The sequence below is a fragment of the Ovis canadensis genome, chromosome 3 (assembly GCF_042477335.2).
Source record: "Ovis canadensis isolate MfBH-ARS-UI-01 breed Bighorn chromosome 3, ARS-UI_OviCan_v2, whole genome shotgun sequence".
NCBI classification, from domain to species: domain Eukaryota; kingdom Metazoa; phylum Chordata; class Mammalia; order Artiodactyla; family Bovidae; genus Ovis; species Ovis canadensis.
The window spans coordinates 114592597-114607230 of NC_091247.1; the positions used below are offsets into that span (position 1 = coordinate 114592597).

At 39.6% G+C, this 14634-nt stretch overlaps 1 pseudogene; it reads left to right on the forward strand.

Moving 5' to 3' along the window:
- The first annotated feature begins 5690 nt into the window (after positions 1-5690).
- On the forward strand, positions 5691-6344 carry LOC138438161 (large ribosomal subunit protein uL1 pseudogene; annotated as a pseudogene).
- Positions 6345-14634: the final 8290 nt, after the last annotated feature.

The window sequence follows — 14634 nt, forward strand, 5'->3', positions numbered from 1 at the left end:
AGATTGATTATATTCTTTGCAGCCAAAGATGGAGAAGCTCTATACAGTCAACAAAAACAAGACCAGGAGCTGACTGTGGTTCAGATCATGAACTCCTTATTACCAAATTCAGACTCAAATTGAAGAAAGTAGGGAAAAGTGCTAGACCATTCAGGTATGACCTAAATGAAGTCCCTTATGATTATACAGTGGAAGTGAGAAATAGATTTAAGGGCCTAGATCTGATAGATAGAGTGCCTGATGAACTATGGAATGAAGTTCGTGACATTGTACAGGAGACAGGGTTCAAGACCATCCCCATGGAAAAGAAATTCAAAAAAACAAAATGGCTGTCTGAGGAGGCCTTACAAATAGCTGTGAAGAGAAGAGAGGTGAAAAGCAAAGGAGAAAAGGAAAGATATAAGCATTTGAATGGAGAGTTCCAAAGAATAGCAAGAAGAGATAAGAAAGTCTTCTTTAGTGATCAACGCAAAGAAATAGAGGAAAACAACAGAATGGGAAAGACTAGAGATCTCTTTAAGAAAATTAGAGATACCAAGGGAAGATTTCATGCAAAGATGGGCTCAATAAAGGACAGCAATGTTATGGACCTAACAGAAGCAGAAGATATTAAGAAGAGGTGGCAAGAATACACAGAAGAACTGTACAAAAAAGATCTTCATGACCCAGATAATCATGATGATGTGATCACTCATCTAGAGCCAGACATCTTGGAATGTGAAGTCAAGTGGGCCTTAGAAAGCATCACTATGAACAAAGCTAGTGGAGGTGATGGAATTCCAGTCGAGCTATTTCAAATCTTGGCACTTAACATGCCAGCAAATTTGGAAAACTCAGCAGTGGCCACAGGACTGGAAAAGGTCAGTGTTCATTCCAATTCCAAACAAAGGCAATGACAAAGAATGCTCAAACTACCGCACAGTTGCACTCATCTCACATACTAGTAAAGTAATGCTCAAAATTCTCCAAGCCAGGCTTCAGCAATATGTGAACCATGAACTCCCTGATGTTCAAGCTGGTTTTAGAAAAGGCAGAGGAACCAGAGATCAAATTGCCAACATCTGCTGGATCATGGAAAAAGCAAGAGAGTTCCTGAAAAACATCTATTTCTGCTTGATTGACTATGCCAAAGCCTTTGACTGTGTGGATCACAATAAACCTTGGAAAATTCTGAAAGAGATGGGAATACCAGACCACCTAACCTGCCTCTTGAGAAATCTGTATGCAGGTCAGGAAGCAACAGTTAGAACTGAACATGGAACAACAGACTGGTTCCAAACAGGAAAAGGAGTAGGTCAAGGCTGTATATTGTCATCCTGCTTATTTAACTTATATGCAGAGTACATCATGAGAAATGCTGGACTGGAAGAAACACAAGCTGGAATCAAGATTGCTGGGAGAAATATCAATAAACTCAGATATGCAGATGATACCACCCTTATGGCAGAAAGTGAAGAGGAGCTAAAAAGCCTCTTGATGAAAGTGAAAGAGGAGAGCGAAAAAGTTGGCTTAAAGCTCAACATTCAGAAAACGAAGATCATGGCATCTGGTCCCATCGCCTCATGGGAAATAGACGGGGAAACAATAGAAACAGTGTCAAACTTTGTGTTTTGGGGGCTCCAAAATCACTGCAGATGGTGATTGCAGCCATGAAATTAAAAGACGCTTACTCCTTGGAAGAAAAGTTATGACCAACCTACATAGTATATTTAAAAGAAGAGGCATTACTTTGCCAATTAAGATCCGTCTAGTCAAGTCTATGGTTTTTCCTGTGGTCATGTATAGATGTGACAGTTGGACTGTGAAGAAGGCTGAGCACTGAAGAATTGATGCTTTTGAACTGTGGTGTTGGAGAAGACTCTTGAGAGTCCCTTGGACTGCAAGGAGATCCAATCAGTCCATTCTGAAGGAGATCAACTCTGGGATTTCCTGGAAGGAATGATGCTAAAGCTGAAGCTTCAGTACTTTGGCCACCTCATGTGAAAAGTTGACTCATTGGAAAAGACTCTGATCCTGGGAGGGATTGGGGGCAGGAAGAGAAGGGGACGACCCAGGATGAGATGGCTGGATGGCATCACGGACTCGATGGATGTGAGTCTGAGTGAACTCCGGGAGATGGTGATGGACCAGGAGGCCTGGTGTGCTGCAATTCACAGGGTCGCAAAGAGTCGGACATGACTGAACGACTGAACTGGACTGAGTAAACGATATTAGGAATAAATACACCATTCTTTAAGTGATTATTAGACCTGGTGTATTTTGACTACCTGATTAAAAAACATGTAAGGAGTGACCCAGTTTTGGGAGGACCAAAAAAATTACAAACAATGAGAATGCTTTCATAGAACATCAGCTTATGCTTTTCAGTTCTTGTTCCTCTCGACCTTTAAGCTCTGTATGTGTTATTCTCCTTTCTGTTCACGTCTTCAGGTGCTTAGACATGCTTACTCACTCAGTTGCAACCCCATGGAATGTAGACTGCCCAGGCTCGTCTCTCCAATGGGATTCTCCAGGCAAGAATACTGGAGTGGGTTGCCATTTCCTACTCTAACCCAGGGATCGAACCCAAGTCTGTGTCTCCTTCTTGCAGGTGTGTCCTTTCCTGCTGAGTCGTCCAGGAAGAAGTCCTCTTCACATCTATACTTTAACTGTCTGAAGCTCGCCAATCCCCTCTCTTCTTCCTTCCAATCAACACAGGTTACTCTTGGCCTAGGTCTATTTCTTTTCCCCTTCTAGTCTAATGGGTATGAGAAGGAATCTATTCCTCTGCCAGGGAAGACATTGTAATTTTAGCAAGAGTCTTATAAGGAAATTTCTTAACCCAAAGAAATGGTAAGTTTGGTGGTGGGAAAGGAGGGATTTGAGCAGCGTCATGCAAGTGAGCGATTCTGTTGTTGTTGACAAGTGAAACCTTGAAACGTGTCTCAATTTATGCCCCACTGAAGCAGTTGCTGCATCTCAATCAGCTTAACATTGCTTCTATAATATCTCCAGGTGAATTTATCTCAGCGATCTACAACAGAAGTTTTTGAACTTTAGAGAATTCAGGTCATAAAGATGACCTTTAGAATTTAGTATATACTGTGATGTAATTTAAAACTTAATAAAAATAACTCTAAATGGCATATTCAAGAATAAATAGAAAACATATAGGATATTTTAAAAATATGAAGTAATTCAGTAGGATGAATTAGACCATTCACAGGTCTTTCCCAAACCTAAAACAATACCCAGTAATGTGAAATATGACCTGTGCTGTCTTAATTTTACAAAGTGACCTTACATCTAACTGAGCAGTTTGATTTAGGAGCTGGACTCAGCAGAATGGCTTTTAAGAGCACTGGGATAAGCTGTTGAGTTAACAGTAGGGCACACGCAGTAGTCAGAAGACATTGTCTCTTCTTGAATGATAACTTGTTCTGTTCTCCTGGCCTCTATGATTTTGACATGTTAAAAATGTGTTAATTTATCATTTATTTTCACTGTTTTGAAACAACAATAATGCCTAAATTCTAGTGAAGAACAAAATTTACAGCACACTTATTTATGCAAGCATCAGGTTTCTGTTAATATGGGTTCAGCATTTGACTTCAATCTAAAATTATCTTTACTTTGAAACACTAAGTATCATCTCACCCCTCTCATCCTTGTAACACAGTTACATGTATAAAGGCCATGTTATATCTTTAGGAAATTTGAATGTTTAGGAGTTAGTAGGTGCTACTACTGGTGTTAAAACAGGACTCAGGAAATTAACTATATTGTTAAAATTCATCAGTGGGGAAAGCAAACACCTAAGTGAAAGTATTTATAGGTCCTGCTGATGCGTTTAACAGTGTATATTCATGTACAGTACCTGTGTTATTAACTAATTTTACTAAATAAAAATCTCATAAAATCATTCTTTTGAATCAATGGTATCTATAACAAGACTTCATTCTGTGACAATTAAAATAGCTTCATTCTTCATATTATAATTATTTTGAGGTATATTCCACCTTAAGGAAGCTGATATAAACATGCACATTTCAGGATGACTGTTCACTTTTTAAAAAAGCTGTTTCATAGAAAGATTCATGATCACATCCTTTGAAATAACATGCTCTCTCAGCACACCTAAGTGTTGGTTTACACATCGTTAACTACTTGACAGAGAGGAAAAGGTTGGGAACAGAAGAGAGAAATTTAGAACTAATGTAATGGAGTCACTAATAACTGAATACAAAACCAAAGCTTAACTGAAATTTATAAAGTAAGTCAGTAAGGAAATATGTTTCATTATCTGGACAATTTTAGTGCCACATCTGTGGCACTGAGTGAAATACTTATTAAGATAATTTAAGGAAGGCAGGTTTTGAAAATTTCCTTTAGGTATCTTTAATTCAGCAGAAAAAGTGACTATAATTTTTTTCATTGTATAATTGTCAGCAGCATTAAATTCAGAGGTGTGAGTTGTTGTAGATGCCCATGGCACTTAATACTCCTACAATCACAGGGGTGGGAAACACAGATCGATAGCACACAGTGGCTGTAATCAACATGCAGATTAATGAACAGGGCCATATCCACCGAGGAATGCTAGAACAAAGACCAGTTGAACATTTTAATTGCTAAGTTGCTGCTAAATCTCAATTCTTCATCAATCTCCATCCATTACGACCATTGATGCAGAGCAGACATTAAGAGGAAAACAGTAACATAATGATTCATAAGTGCTAGAGTGCAAGGAATGGTTAGCTCTGGAAAAATCATGGCTGTGATGATTTCATGGCTCAGCCCCTAAAAGATCTGACACTTTATTTCTAATTTTCATTGTTCCCTGGACCCGACAGGCTTATATTTAATAAGTTGGTTTTAATGGAACTAATAGCACAGCAAAAGGTTAGTTGCACAATCTTTTCCCTGGTTACCTCAACATAGGTTTGAATTGTTCCTTTAACTAAATTCTTTAACTTAGAAAAATCACAGTCAGAGAAATAAAAAATAAAAAAGACTCATGAAATCATCTAAAATATTATCATCTTGTAAGGGCAAGATTTTCTCACAGTATCAAGCATCATCTGTAGAGTTAGAGCTAGATGTATTCAGTGGCCATTTTCTTTATTTTCATTAATATTGACGGCTCTGTCCACATCGTGGGGTTTTAAATAAATCTCATGGAAGTTCACTGACATGGAATCCACAGAATATTCTTGATTTGGGAAGAAATTTCCCATCACTACTTCGGAAGGTATAAAAATGATTTTGTGGGACTTCCCTAGTGGCGCAGTGGATAAGAATCCACCTGCCAGTGCAGGGCACACAGGTTCAATTCCTGGTGTGGGAAGATTCCACACACCACAGAGCAATGAAGCCGGTGTGTCACAACTAGTGAGCCAGTGTGGTGCAACTACTGAAGCCTGCGTGCCTAGAGCCTGGGCTCCACAGCAGAACAAGTCACCACAATGAGAAGTCCATGGCTACAACAACGAATAGCCCCTGCTCACTGCAACTAGAGAAAGCCTGCACAAAGCAACAAAGACCCAGAGAAGTCCAAGTAAACAAATAAATAAACATATGTTTTTAAATGTTAAAAAAAATGATCACATGGTAGGTGCAGCACTGGGGCTTCCCAGGCAGCGCTGGTGGTTAAGAACCCACCTGTCAGTTCAGGAGACATGCTCTTTTCGGATTATCGCGGGTAGGGAACTATGAGCAGCAAAGTCTCCCGCGACACCCTCTGCGAGGCAGTGCGGGAAGTCCTGCATGGCAACCAGCGCAACAGCAGAAAGTTTTTGGAGACGGTGGAGCTTCAGATCAGACTGAAGAACTATGACCCTCAGAAGGACAAACATTTCTCGGGCACCGTCAGGCTTAAGTCCACTCCCCGCCCCAAGTTCTCCATGTGTGTCTTGGGGGACCAGCAGCATTGTGATGAGGCCAAGGCTGTGGATATCCCCCACATGGACATTGAGGCGCTGAAAAAACTCAACAAGAATAAGAAACTGGTCAAGAAGCTGGCCAAGCAATATGATGCCTTTTTGGCTTCAGAGTCTCTAATCAAGCAGATCCCCCGAATCCTGGGCCCAGGCCTGAACAAGGCTGGCAAGTTCCCTTCCTTGCTGACCCACAATGAGAACATGGTGGCCAAAGCTGATGAAGTGAAGTCCACGATCAAGTCCCAGATGAAGAAGGTGCTGTGTCTGGCAGTGGCTGTTGGCCACATGAAGATGACAGATAATGAGGTTGTGTACAACATCCACTTAGCTGTCAACTTCCTGGTATCATTGCTCAAGAAAAATTGGCAGAATGTCAGGGCCTTGTACATTAAGAGTGCCATGGGCAAGCCGCAGTGTCTGTACTAAGGCACAGCTTAATAAACTATACTAAACCATAAAAAAAAAAAATTCAGGATACATAAGAGACATGGTTTCGATCCCTGGGTTGGGAAGATCTCCTGGAGGAGAGCATGGCATGGCAACCCACTCCAGTGCTCTTGCCCGGAGAATCCCATGGACAGAGGAGCCTGGCCGGTTACAGTTCATGGGATCACAAAGAATCAGACATGACTGAAGTGACTTAGCGCACACATATGCACTGCACTGTATTGGAGAATTTACATGGACTCCTCTAATCCACACAACTTTTTGACATAAAATAACATTGTCCTTTATTTTATAAGCAAAACGCCTAAAGCTGGTGACATTCCCAAGTCACACTGCCCAGGAGCAGTGAAGCTAGGCTGCAAACACAGATGCTTCTGACTCTGAAGTTTTGCCATTTCTTTTACAATCTTGCTAGGTCCTAGACTCTAAGTCCGGGTTGACTCCTCCTGAGCATTCTTATTAATTAATGAATATACAAACCTTTAATATTCTTACAGAATATATACATTCAAAGTATCAACCTCTTGGCTCTCAGGTGATGTTAGATGCAGGAACCTTTCAATCCCACGCAGCTCTCTCTTCAACCTTGTTTCAGTTTCAGCTCAGTTCAGTTCAGTTGCTCAGTCGTGTCTGACTGTTTGTGACCCCATGGACTGCAGCACACCAGGCTTCCCTGTCCATCACCAACCCTCGGAGCTTACTTAAACTCATGTCCATCAAGTCATTGATGCCATCCAACCATCTCATCCTCTGTCGTCCCCTTCTCCTCCTGCCTTCAATCTTTCCCAGCATCAGGGTCTTTTCCAATGAGTCAGTTCTTTGCATCAGGTGGCCAAAGTATTGAGTTTCAGCTTCAGCATCAGTCTTCTCAATGAATATTCAGGACTCGTTTCCTTTAGGATCAATTGGTTTTATCTCCTTGCAGTCCAAGGGACTCGCAAGAGTCTTCTTCAACATGACAGTTCAAAGCATCAATTCTTTGGCACTCAGCTTTCTTTATGGTGCAGATCTAACGTCCAGTTCTCACATCTATACATGACCACTGGAAAAACCATAGCTCTGACTAGATGACCTTTGTTTTGGTTTACATCCCCTGAAAATCTGTTCCTTTATTGGATGGACTTCTCAACAAGTCACTATAGTTGCATGGCCTCAGTTGAATGGACTCTGCTTAGGAAGTTAGAGTATGTCATTAAATCAGGATTCACGCAAATTATATCTTAATTTATATGTTTTCTCTTTTACAAAGTCCTTCCTATAATTTAAAAAATTGACTTTTACCACAACCTTGTCAAATGACTAGTATAGGAATTAATTAATTGATGAATTACTTTTAATTAATTTTATTGAGATTCAATTTGCAAATTTTGAAGCTGAAAATCACAATACTGAATAAAATGTTCAGGACTTAAAACAAAATTCATCTGGCTCCTGGTATGGTGCTGCTGCCAGCTTTTTATGTCATGTTAGAACCTATCACTAAATGGTCTGCAGAGAAGAAATTATGTCACAAATAACCATTCTTGCTGTCATCATTCGCTGATGCTCTCTTGGCTCTGTTAATTCCTCCAAGACATTGGTATGAAATTTTAACTTTCCACTAAAGCTTTTTTTCTTTCTTCTTCTTTTTTTAAAACCAGGAATCCCATCTAATAGAATCAGGATATTTTCACAACCTTGATGCTGATATTCAAATTAGCCCAGGCAGTGGTGCAGGATCCAGTAGAGAAATCAGTGATCAGGAGACTTAAACTTCAGCTCAGGTTCTGTTACATATTTGCCTTAGGAACTTGGGTTAGTGCCTTACTTTTTGGTGTCATATTCCTCATCTGTACAATGACAGCATTTTTGAAGTTCATGTGATCAGGTTCTTGCAAATCGGACTTAATTCTGAGACTATAAATAAATTATTATTGTCACAAGTCTTAATCTCTTTCAGTTACTTATTTTTGCTACAGTTTAAAACTGATGCCTCTATTTATACTAACTTGAAATTAACATCTCTTTTAAGGGGCTATGCATCTCTGTCTTATAAGATATCCCTTTATGTTTCTCTTTTTTCTAAGCTGAATTCCTGGCCACTTAAAGTGGACATTAGTATATATTATTCCTATTCTATACTCTCATCTTCAGCCTGAAAGCTATGAGGTATCTTCAACCAGTGAAATCTGGGTTTTGGATTATTTTCCAGCCTGGATGTATTTCTTTTTTTTTCCCCACACTTCAGTTTTTAACCTAAGAGTCTCTATCCTTCACAGAGATGCACTACACCTTTTAATTAAGAAACATCTGTGAATTTAATTAGTGTACTGTTGACTCCCACCCTTTTCCAGATCATTAATGAGGAGGTTAAATCAGAACAGACTAGACTGTATCTTGAGTCCCAGGGGTATCTCTTGGAAAAACTTCCTCATAGCATTTCCATCTATTTGCATTGCTTTAGAGAATTCATGCTATATGGTATATGCTATATGTTTTGGAAATGCAGCATTTTAGATGTTAAAGAAATATTTTGGTAAGATCACATGGTTTTAGTCATGTATTTTTTTTTTTTTAAATCTCTCTCTTTTGAGAGGGATGATAGCAATCTATGGTTCAGTGGAATACATGTTCTAGAGGAAATCAATGAGTTAACATATGAAATGGATAGACTATGAAACCAGTGTATCACCTCCAACATTCTGCAAAAACACCAGTTCTATGGAATGTAGACTAATGTGAGAAATTGACTATGCACATGGGGCAGGCAGGTTATAAGCATGTTTAGTAAGCAGTGAACCATTACAGTTTATGCTATTAAAATTATTTTGTTGACTACACAAGTATTTTATAAGGTCAATAATTTATATTCATGCTACTTATCTTTATATTTATAATACACACACATAAATGCTCATCAAAACTGACAATGGAGAGAGCAAGTAGCCAATATATCAACTATCTTCCTAGATCACGAGAGCAAAATAAAGTACTGCAAAGAAAGATAGGACTGTAAGTACAGGTTCATAAATCTTTCCCTTTCTATAATACAACTGAAGATTTTAAAGCCAGGGGAAATTCCTTAACCTCAAAATTAGAGAATTTATTTTTTTCTTTCACTTATAATGCTTGGTGCGAGGGTGCTAAGTCGCTTCAGTCCAGTCCGACTCTTTGTGACCCTATGGACTGTAGCCCGCCAGGCTCCTCTGTCCTTGGGGTTCTCCAGGCACGATTACTGGAGTGGTTGCCATGCCCTCCTCCGGGGGAACTTCTGACCCAGGGACTGAACCTGGGTCTCTTACATCTCCTGCATTGGCAGGCAGGCTGTTTACCGCTAGCACTGCCTGGGAAGCCCTATACTGCTTGGATGACCTGTTAAATACACTACAATTGGAAACAAATGAGGGTAGAATTCAGGAAATATTATGTACCCTTCCAAAAACACCACTACCTGTACAGAAAACATGTAAAACATTCTTATCAAGAGAGTGCTTCGCTGTTGCACTAAGTGTAGGAGGAAGCAGTGTTGGGGTGCGTGCAGACGAGAGAAAGGGGAGAGTCTGCTTCAAGCTGCTCTCCTCGGGGCATATTTATGTCATGCTGTGCTGACAGTTCAGTGGAAGGACTTGAAGACAATACTTGGGGCTGGAGCTTTGCATTGCTTCTCTTTTTTTCCTGCCTTCACTCTCTAATGAAGCATTCATTCAAACAAAGGAGGAAATTCTCCTTTACTTGGGAGGGTAATATGTAACATAATGGGCTGGATTATTTCCTAGGGCTGCCATAAAAAAATGACCACAAACTGGATGGCTTAAAACAGGCAAAATTTATTTTATTCTATCACAGTTCTGGAAGCCAGAAGTCTAAAATCAAGGTCTTGGCAGGCAGGGTTGCACTCGCTGAGATAACTCTAGGGGAGAATCCTTTGTGTTTTCCAGCTTCTGGTGGCTCTCAGTGTCCTCGAGGTGGCTGCTTAACTCCAATCTTTGCCTCCCTTTTCTCATGGTCTCTTTCTGTCTCTCCTCTGTGTGTCTTAAAATGTTTGTTATTAGGATTTAGGGTCCACTCAGATAAACCAGGATGATCTCATCCTGAGATCCCTAACTTAGTTACATCTGCAAAGACCCCCTTATGAAGGTTCATAGACATATGTTTTTGGAGGCCACCATTGAACTCACTTCAAGAGCACAAGGCAGGAGAGTGAAAAGAACTTTATAAAGGCATTTTTACAACCGAAGAACAAGGGCAGCGAACTTCCGGGACTTAATATGTGTCCATATTAGATTAAAAGAATCCACATCTTTCAAAATGAACCTATCACTGAAATAAGACTCTTGCAGGGTGCTGTAAACATCTATCTAAATTTGATGTTACTTGGCAGCAAGATTGGGATCTTCCATAACTTTATTCTCAAGACAGAGCTTGAATTAGAATACGGGTTAGAATAAGTCCTGAATGAAGTTAGAGCTTTAAATATGTCAAATAGTGGATGAAGAAGGTAATTCTTGGATTTTTATTTCAGAGCATACTCTCATACACAATTTGATTTTAGAGGCAGGATAAAATACTTACGGGGTTTCCCAGGTAGTGCAGTGGTAAAGAATTCACCTGCAATGCAGGAGATGAGATGCAGGAGACTTGCGTTTGATCCCTTGGTCAGGAAGATGCCCTGGAGAAGGAAATGGCAACCCACTCCAGTAGTCTTGCCTGGAAAATCCCACGGACAGAGGAGCCTGGTGGGCTAGAGTCATGGGGTCGCAAAAGTCAGAATTCACATAGTGGTCAAACCGCCACAACAGGCATGCTCATAAAATGCCTCACTTCAGAAAATTGCCTCAAATCCCCAATCTGCCTGTTACTAAATGCCTAATTTGGAGCAAATTAATTTGCCATCTGTTCCTCAGGTTATCTATAAATTAGTTCTTTGTGAGGAACCTGGCATGTAATAAGCACATCATAAATAATAATTCTCAAAACCATCTATTATTTTTAAGTTGCAAAAAGAGATACAGAGAGGTCGGGAAACCTGTTGAATGCCGTTCAGAGAGTGCGTTCAAAGCATGGCTTAGAATTTGGGTACTCAGGTGTCTAGTTTAACTTTCTTTGCACATTATGAAGGACCCAGAAAGAAGAAGGAATCAATAGTGACCATAACATTTCAAATGTGCAGGAAGGACAGAATCTTGATTTTTAAATGCCATAAAGAGATTAGAAAGAATAAGCAATTTGGGGGAAAATAATGGGAAAGAGAATGAGTTCAGTTTGGCGAAGGTTGAATTGGGAGTATTGCCATGAGATATTAATGCAAATGACCGTGTCATGCTCAATGGCTTTTTATTGTACTAACAATAAAATCTAAAGTCCTCTCGATGGCCTAAAAAATTTTGTACTGTGTTGTATCTGTGTGTATTGTGTTATATATCCCTTTCCTGACTTTTTTTTCCCCTTTTTATAAACCTTTTTCTTCCTTCCAATTCTATGAAGATGCCATTTTTTTTTTTTTTGGTTACAGTCTCTGCACAGGCAGCTCTCTTCCTAGAATTTTCTTTCTTTCAGTCTTTGAATGCTTTCCCCTCAACTTATGCAGATTCTTTTCAAACCCCACCTCCTCAGAGATCTTCCATTATAATGTCTCTATTATAGCTCCCCTGCTCTGCCCTCTGTGACTATCTATTCTCTTATTTTGTCTTCAAAGGAGTCAGGACTAACTAAGCCATATGTTAGTCTGTGTGCACACATGTCTGTGTGTGTGTGGGCGTGTGCGCATGGATGCACAGTCATGGCTGTGTCTATCTCTTCTATTGAACTGTGAACTTTGTAAAGACAAGAGCTTTATATGCGGCCATATCTTCGATGTCTAACATATACTAAGTGAGCAATAGCTATTTACAAAATACATAAATGAGTGGCACAAACATCTAACACTAATAACCTCCATTTAGTGTTGGTGATTAGGAAGACATGACTTACATCTTTGCTTTTCAATTGCTTGATTGATTTGTACAAAGAAAATCTACACTCTCTTTCTTCTTATGGCTCTTTGAAAGCCTTAAAAACTGCATCACAAATAAGAAGAAAGCAAAATAGTATAGCTTATTAAAAAACACCTAACCACTTCATTTTTTTTTTACTTTATTTTACTTTACAATATTGTATTGGTTTTGCCATACATCAATATGAATCTGCCATGGGTGTACATGTGTTCCCAGTCCTGAACTCCGCCCCCCTCCACCTCCCTCCCCATAACATCTCTCTGGGTCATCCCAGTGCACCAGCCCCAAGCATCCTGTATCCTGCATCGAACCTAGACTGGTGATTCATTTCTTATATGATATTATACATGTTTCAATGCCATTCTCCCAAATCATCCCACCCTCTCCCTCTCACAGAGTCCAAAAGACTGTTCTATACATCTGTGTCTCTTTTGCTGTCTCACATACAGGCTTATCATTACCATCTTTCTGAATTCCATATATATGTGTTAGTATAGTGGCACCCCACTCCAGTACTCTTGCCTGGAATATCCCATGGATAGAGAAGCCTGGTAGGCTGCAGTCCATGCTAAGGGTCAGACACAACTGAGCGACTTCCCTTTCACTTTTCACTTAAATGCATTGGAGAAGGAAATGGCAACCCACTCCGGTGTTCTTGCCTGGAGAATCCCAGGGATGGGGGAGCCTGGTGGGCTGCCGTCTACGGGGTCACACAGAGTCAGACACGACTGAAGTACTTAGCAGCATACTGTATTGGTGTTTTTTTTTTTTTTTTTTCTGGCTTACTTCACTCTGTATAATCGGCTCCAGTTTCATCCATCTAATTAGAACTGATTCAAATGTATTCTTTTTAATGGCTGAGCAATACTCCATTGTGTATATGTACCACAGCTTTCTTATCCATTCATCTGCTGATGGACATCTAGGTTACTTCCATGTCCTGGCTATTATAAACAGTGCTGCGATGAACATTGGGGTACACGTGTCTGTTTCAATTCTGGTTTCCTCAGTGTTTTTGCCCAGCAGTGGAATTGCTGGGTCATATGGCAGTTCTATTTCTAGTTTTTTAAGGAATCTCCACACTGTTCTCCATAGTGGCTGTACTAGTTTGCATTCCCACCAACAGTGTAAGAGGGTTCCCTTTTCTCCACACCCCCTCTAACATTTATTGCTTGTAGACTTTTGGATTGCAGCCATTCTGACTGGTGTGAAATGGTACCTCATTGTGGTCTTGATTTACATTTCTCTAATAATGAGTGATGTTGAGCATCTTTTCATGTGTTTGTTAGCCATCTGTACGTCTTCTTTGGAGAAATGTCTATTTAGATCTTTGGCCCATTTTTTGATTGGGTCGTTTATTTTTCTGGAATTGAGCTGCATAAATTGCTTGTATATTTTTGAGATTAGTTGTTTGTCAGTTGCTTCATTTGCTATTATTTTCTCCCATTCAGAAGGTTGTCTTTTCACCTTGCTGATAGTTTCCTTTGTTGTGCAGAAGCTTTTAATTTTAATTAGATCCCATTTGTTTATTTTGCTTTTATTTCCAGTATTAAATTGTCTGTGTGTGTGCTTCTGTGTTAAAAAAAGTCAGCACACTTCTGTGTTAAAAACACATAGGAAATCTTTTAAGTAGAGATTGGGTTAAAAATCTATCTGTGAATGTGAAGTTGCATATTGTGCTTTGTCTGCTCTCTTTAAATAGGACTCAGTTCAATTAGATTATCAAACAGTCTTCCTGAAGTCTTTTTATTGGTCGATAGGGCCATGAGTAATACTTGTAGGCTTCAGAGTGAAGGATTTACATTAACTATTTTCCCCAGCCCTTTAGATTTTTGCACATGTCCAGGGTAAAGCCTGCAAAATTGTTCTTATGAGGAAGGGGAACCAGGAAGGGAAGAAAACAAAGGCAATGAGCTACCATCTTTAGGAAACTTATTTCCTAAAATAAGCTGGGTACATATCTTTCTATTTAGCTATTTTATAAAAAAAATCAATATGGATCATTTCTTTATTTCTTACATTTTTTTCTTTGCTAGAAAAAACCAAAATTTCTTTCATCTTTTACAAAATTTTTAATTGAAAAGATAATTGCTTTACAGGATTTTCTTGTTTTCTGCAAACATCAACAAGAATCAGTCATAGGTACACCCATGTTCCCTCCCTCCGAAACCTCCCTCCCATCTCCCTCCCCATCCCACCCTTCTAGATTGTCACAGAGCCCCTGTTTAAGTTCCCTGAGTCATACAGCAAATTCCCATTAGCTATCTCTTTTACATATGGTATTGTAAGTTTGGGCT